This window comes from Balaenoptera borealis (assembly GCF_965194805.1).
Source record: "Balaenoptera borealis genome assembly, chromosome: 6".
Classification (NCBI taxonomy): Eukaryota; Metazoa; Chordata; class Mammalia; order Artiodactyla; family Balaenopteridae; genus Balaenoptera; species Balaenoptera borealis.
In genome coordinates, this window is record NC_138863.1 from 74,028,585 (window position 1) to 74,035,247 (window position 6,663).

The window sequence follows — 6,663 nt, forward strand, 5'->3', positions numbered from 1 at the left end:
AGCAGACAGGTCTTGGAGGAGGACTCATCTATCTATTCAGAGACAGCCTGGAGGGTCTGGGGTGTGGTCTGGGTGGGGCCGTTGTCAGTGCACTCAGAAGTACACAGCGGTCTTTCTCTGTCAGACTTATTTCATTTAACTTAATGCTTCCAAGTCCATCCATATTGCTGCAAATGGCAAAATTTCACTTTAAGGCTGACCAGCATTCCATTGTGTATATATACACATACCACATCTTCTTTATCTACTCATCTGTTGATAGACACTTAGGTTGCTTCCATATCATGGCAACTGTAAATTATGCTGCTATAAACATTGGGGTGCATGTATCTTTTTGAATTAGTGTTTTGGTTTTTTTTGATATGTACCCAGGGGTGGAATTGCTGGGTCACACAGTACTTCTATTTTTAGTTTTTTGAGCAATCTCCATACTGTTTTCTACAGTGGCTGTGCACCAGTTTACATTCCCAGCAGCTGTGTACAAGGATTTTCTCCTTTTTCCACAACCTCACCAACATTTGTTATTTGTGTTTTTTGATGATAGCCATTCTGACACATGTGAGGTGATATCTCATTGTGGTTTTGATTTGCATTTTCCTGATGATTAGTGATGTTGAGTATCTTCTCATGTGCCTGTTGGCTATCTGCATTTTCTTTTGGAGGAATCGTCTATTCAGTTCTTCTGCCCATTTTTAATTGGTTGTTTGATTTTTTAAGTCTTATGACCTGTTCATATATGTTGGCTATTAATCCCTTATCCATCTAGTCATTTACAAATATTTTCTCCCATTCAGGACGATACTGTATGATATCACTTATATGTGGAATCTAAAAAATACAACAAACTAGGGAATATAACAAAAAAGAAGCAGACTCACAGATACAGAGAACAAACTAGTGGGTGCCAGTGGGACGAGGGAAGGGGGAGGGGAAATATAGGGGGAGGGGAAATATAGGGGTAGGAAAGTAAGAGCTACAAACTACTAGTTATAAAATAAGCTACAAGTATATATTGTACAACACAGGGAATATAGCCAATATTTTATAATAACTAAATGGAATACAACCTTTAAAAATTATGGATCACTATATTATATACCTGTAACTTATATAATATTGTACAGAAACTATACTTCAGTAAAAAAAAGACATCCAACAACGACAACAAAAAGTATACAGCAGTTACTCTCCCAGCAAGAGCACCCTGGCCCTGCCCATTACACACAGCAGCTTAGTGCTAGATCTGGTGCAGGCGGATCCTGGGAGAAGACTCAGGTGGCAGCCCAGATCTCAGGTGGCAGCACAGCTATAACAATACCTCCACCCACAATGCCCTAACCCCCAGTCACAGCCTAGTTCACACCAGCCTTGCCTTAGACATGGATCATACACAGAGAAAAGGACATGACCTTGGGCTGCTTCTGAGCAGAACCGCACATGTATACACAGGTGGCACATAGGTCCTCTGTGAACACACAGGCCTCACTTGCTTCAGCAATCACCTCCTTTGGGCCAGGGCACACACTCAAGGGCAATGGAGCATGATTCAATCTGACCATGAGGGCTTCTAATCCAATAATTGGGGAGCAGATCCCACCCCTGACAGGACAGTGATAGCAACAGAGGAGAGGAAGCCCCACCTCACATCCTGCACAGGCTCTAGATACTACAACACAAACTACACTCCCTTTCAAGGGGATAACAGCCAGCACACCCTGAGGAAAGCAGTGGCTGGCATTCATGCCAAAACCAGACCTCGCACCAAAAACATTGGACGTGCAGTCTACACAGGTATGCTCCCACATAAAAAACACCCCTTCAAAACCACAATAGATAACTGTTTCTCCTAAAGTTTACAGAGACAGAGAAACTTAAGTGAAATGAAAAGGCAGAGGACCTACTCCCAATTAAAAGAACAAGAGAAATCTCCTAAAAGAAGAAATAATGAGATTCCTGTAATGGCTGCTTCCTGGAAGGCGCTGTCATGTGGACCCTCTTAGCCTCAGCATCCTGAACTGATAGAATTAAACAAAAACCGCTTTCTTTGGAACCTTCAGCCTTTAAGAACCAGTCACCTCAAGATCTCAACATTATGATCTCAGTTTCAACACAATTGTTCCGAGTCCTCTTTTCATTGCTTCTGGTGCTGCCTGTTGTTGAAGCAGTAGAAGCCAGAGATGCAATCGCTCTCTTGTTAGGTGTGGTTCTCAGCATTACAGGCATTTGTGCTTGTTTGGGGGTGTATGCACGAAAGAGAAATGGACAGATGTGACTTTGAAGGGCCTCCTGAATCAAACCTTGCCCTGAAAACCTTTGTGCTATTGAGGTTCAGAACTGAGTTTTGGTGTCTGAAAGTTCTCAAGAAACAGTAAATAGGGCAGCTTCATAGTCTTGGTTATTTCCCTATAAATAGGAACAAATTGATATATTATGTTAAATGGAAAACAAAACTTTTTTTCACAACAAATAATGCACTGAAAAATGCCGTCTGTAATTTGCATTTGTTAGTTAGAAAGAACGTCAAAGAAGTGAGATGGCTGAACTTTGCATAAGTAATATTTCATAGTTTCAGAATTCTCAATAGGAAGAAGAAAACTCTTGCCCAGAATCCTAGGAAATTGCCACTGTTTAGTTATAATCACTGCCTCCTGCATCACTGAGGAGTCTTTTCTCCATATTTTTAATGCATTTTTGTTTTGTTATCTCCCAAGTTAATATTATACCTGGATATTAAATAAAGTTGGTCAAAAATTAAAACTTATCTCTTTGTGGGGGAAAAAGTTTAGAAAATGTATTCGATGTATCTAATGTTGAAATGGAGAAAAGATTTAATGTAAAAAAATACTTTATATTGACATTGAAATGGAGAAGAGATTTAATGTTTAACAAAAACCAAAAAATCTTTATATTAACTGCTAACATCTCCATGGTGAGAAGTACTATATTAAATATAAACCCATTATGTAAAAAAAAAAAAAAAGAAAAGAAGAAATAATGAAACATAGCTCACCAGTCTACTAGACCATGAGTTCAAAAAGGAGGTATTAAAAACACTAACTGAATTAAGATTATCAATATAAATTCAGATCACTGTAACAAGGAACTAGAAACCATAAAGATGAACTCAAAAATAGACAATTCAATTATAACAGAATAAATGACACAGAAGAACAATAAGTGATCTGGAAGACAGGATAATGGAAACCATCTAATCAGAACAGCAGACAGAAGAACAAATTAAAATAATGGAAGCAACATACAAAATCTATGGGATAACATAAAAAGCACCAACCTACCCATAACAGGGTTTCTGAAGGGAGGGGGAGGGAGATCAAAAAATGTATTTCAAGAAATTATGGCTGAAAACTTCCCAAACCTAAAGAAGGAAACAGATATCCAGATACAGAAGCACAGAGGGTCCCAAACATGATGGACCCAAACAGACCAATACCAAGTCATATCATAATTATAATGGAAAAATTTAAAGACAAAGGATTCTAATGGCAGCAGGAGATAAACAGAGTCAGTTACAAGGGAACTTCCATAAGATCATCAGCTGATTTCTTTGCAGAAACCTTGCAGGTCAGAAGGGAGTGGCATGATATATGCACAGTTCTGAAAAAGAAAACCTGCAACCTAGGATACTCTACCCAGCAAGATTATCACTTAGGAGAGAAAGAACTTCTCAGACAAGCAATAACTAAAAGAATTCAGCAATACTAAACCTACCCTAAAAGAAATATTGAAGCGTCTTCTCTAAATGGAAAAGAGGCAAGAATCTATAGGAAAGAGAATATCACAATAGCGAAGGAAAATATATGAGAGGATTGAAGATCACTTGAATAAGCTAGTACATAGATTTTAAAAATTGTATAAATAACTATAACTACAATAAACAGTAAAAAGATAAGCATGAAGTTGCAAAATAAGATATCAAAATCACAAAACGTGGGGAAAGGGGATATAAGAATGTAGATCTTACAGAATGTGTTTGAACTTATATGACTATCAGTTTAAAGCAAGTAGATATAGTTATGGGTTAACATACTTGACCTACATGGTAACCACAAATCAAAAACATACAATAGATTCACAAAAATCAAAAAGAAAGGAACCCAATCATACTACAAAAGAAAATCAAACCATAATGGGAAAAACATAAAAAGTAATGAACAATGAACTACAAAAACAACTAGAAAACAAGGATTAAAATGGCAATAAGTACAAACCTATAAATAATTACTTTAAATGTCAATGGACTAAATGCTCTGATCAAAAAACAGAGTGGCATATTGGATTAAAAAACCAAAAACCTGCAATATGCTGCCTACAGGTGACTCCCTTCAGGGTGAAAGACACAGCCTGAAATTGAGGGCATGGAAAATGATATTTCATGCAAACGGAAATGACAAGGAAAGAAGGGATAGCATACTCATCTCAGACAAGACAGACTTTAAAACAAAGGCCACAAAGACAGATAAAGAAGGGCATTATATAGTGATAAAAGGATTACATTTGTTAACACATGCACCCACGATAGGAACACCTAAATACATAAAATACTAACAGACATAAAGGGAGAAATTAACAATACTCTTGATACAGTAATAGGAGACTTTACACCCCACTGACAACAATGGACAGATTATCAAGACAGAAAATCAATAAGTCAACAGAAATCTTCAATAACACATGAGACTAGTTGGACTTAATTGACATCTACAGGACAGTACATTCCTCCCCACCCCCAAAGAATACAAATTCTTTTCAAGCGTGCATGGAACATTCATTAGAATAGATCACCTACTAGGTGACAAAACAAACCTCAACAAATTTAAGATGATAAAAATTATTTCAAGCATCTTTTCTGACCACAGTGATTTGAAACTAGAAATTAACCAAAGAAAAATAAGAACACATGGAGACTAAACAACATGCTACTAGAAATGACGAAACCAAAGAAGAAATCAGAAGATAAAGACAAATGAAAATGAAAACACAAATTTCCAAAATCTATGGGCTGCAGCTAAAGCAATTCTAAGAAGGAGGTTCATAGTGATACATGCCTTCCTCAAGAAGCAAGAAAAATTACAAATAAACAATCTAACCTGCCATCTAAAAGAATCAGAGAAAAAGAATAACAACCAAAACCAAAAGTCAGCAGAACTAAGGAAATAATGATCAGAGAGGAAATAAGTAAAATAGAGATAAAAACCAATAGAAAAGGTCAATAAAAACCAAGAGCTGGTTTTCTGAAAAGATAAACAAAATTGACAGATCTCTAGCCAGGCTCACCAAGAAAAGAGAGAGGACACAAATAAACAAAATGAGAAATAAAAGAGAAGTAACAACAGATATCACAGAAAAACTGTGAGAATATTATGAACAGTTATATGCCAACAAAGTGGACAACCTAGAAGAAATGGACAACCTTCTAGAAACATACAGCCTGTCAAGACTGGGTCAAGAAGAAACAGACAATTTGCACAGACTGATCCCTAGAAGTGAAAAAGAATCTGTAATTAAAGAGCTCCCTGCAAACAAAAGTCCAGAACTAGATGGTTTCACTGGGGAATTTACCAAACATACAAAGATGAAATTACACCTATTCTTCTCTAACTATTCCAAGTGATTGAAGAGGAGAAGCAGTGCCAAACTCATTGTATGAGGCCACCATCACCCTGATACCAAAAGCAGACAAAGACACTACAAAAAAAGAAAATTACAGGCCAATATCTTTGATGAATATGGATGCAAAAATCCTCAACAAAATATTAGCAAACCAAATCCAACAGTACATAAAAAGGATCATACATCATGATCAAGTTGGATTCATTCCACAGTGACCAGTATGGCTCAATATATGCAAAAAAAAAATCAATGTGATAACACCACATTAACAATAAGAAAGACAAAAACCACATGATCATCTCAATGAAGAAAAAGCATTTGACAAAATTCAACAACCATTCATGATAAAAATGGGTATAGGGGAACATATCTCAACATAATAAAAGCCATTTATGACAGACCTACAGCCAACATAATACTCAATGGTGAAAAGCTGAAAGCCTTCCTGCTAAGTTCAGGAACAAGACAAGGAGGTCCACTCACCATTTCTATTCAACATACTATTGGAAGTCCTAGTGACAGCAATCAGACAAGAAATAAAGGAATCCCAATTGGAAAGGAAGAAGTAAAACTGTCACTGTTTGAAGATGACATGATACTGTATATAGAGAACCCTAAAAGTCTCCACACAAAAGCTATTAGAGGGCTTCCCTGGTGGCGCAGTGGTTAAGAATCCGCCTGCCAATGCAGGGGACACGGGTTTGAGCCCTGGTCTGGGAAGATCCCACATGCCGCAGAGCAACTAAGCCCGTGTGCCACAACTACTGAGCCTGTGCTCTAGAGCCTGCGAGCCACAACTACTGAAGCCCGTGTGCTACAACTACTGAAGCCCACGCGCTACAACTACTGAAGCCCGCGCACCTAGAGCCTGTGCTCTGCAACAAGAGAAGCCACCACAATGAGAAGCCTGTGCCCCACAACAAAGAGTAGCCCCCGCTCACTGCAACTAGAGAAAGCCCGCGTGCAGCAGCGAAGACCAAATGCAGCCAAAAATTAAATAAATGAATATAAAAAAAAAAAAAGCTATTAGAA

At 37.7% G+C, this 6,663-nt stretch overlaps 1 pseudogene across 1 annotated transcript; it reads left to right on the forward strand.

The window, feature by feature from the left end:
* Positions 1-945: 945 nt before the first annotated feature.
* On the forward strand, positions 946-2,355 carry LOC309630866 (small integral membrane protein 30 pseudogene; annotated as a pseudogene). The gene has a single exon. The product of its transcript is annotated as a small integral membrane protein 30 pseudogene (transcript).
* Positions 2,356-6,663: the final 4,308 nt, after the last annotated feature.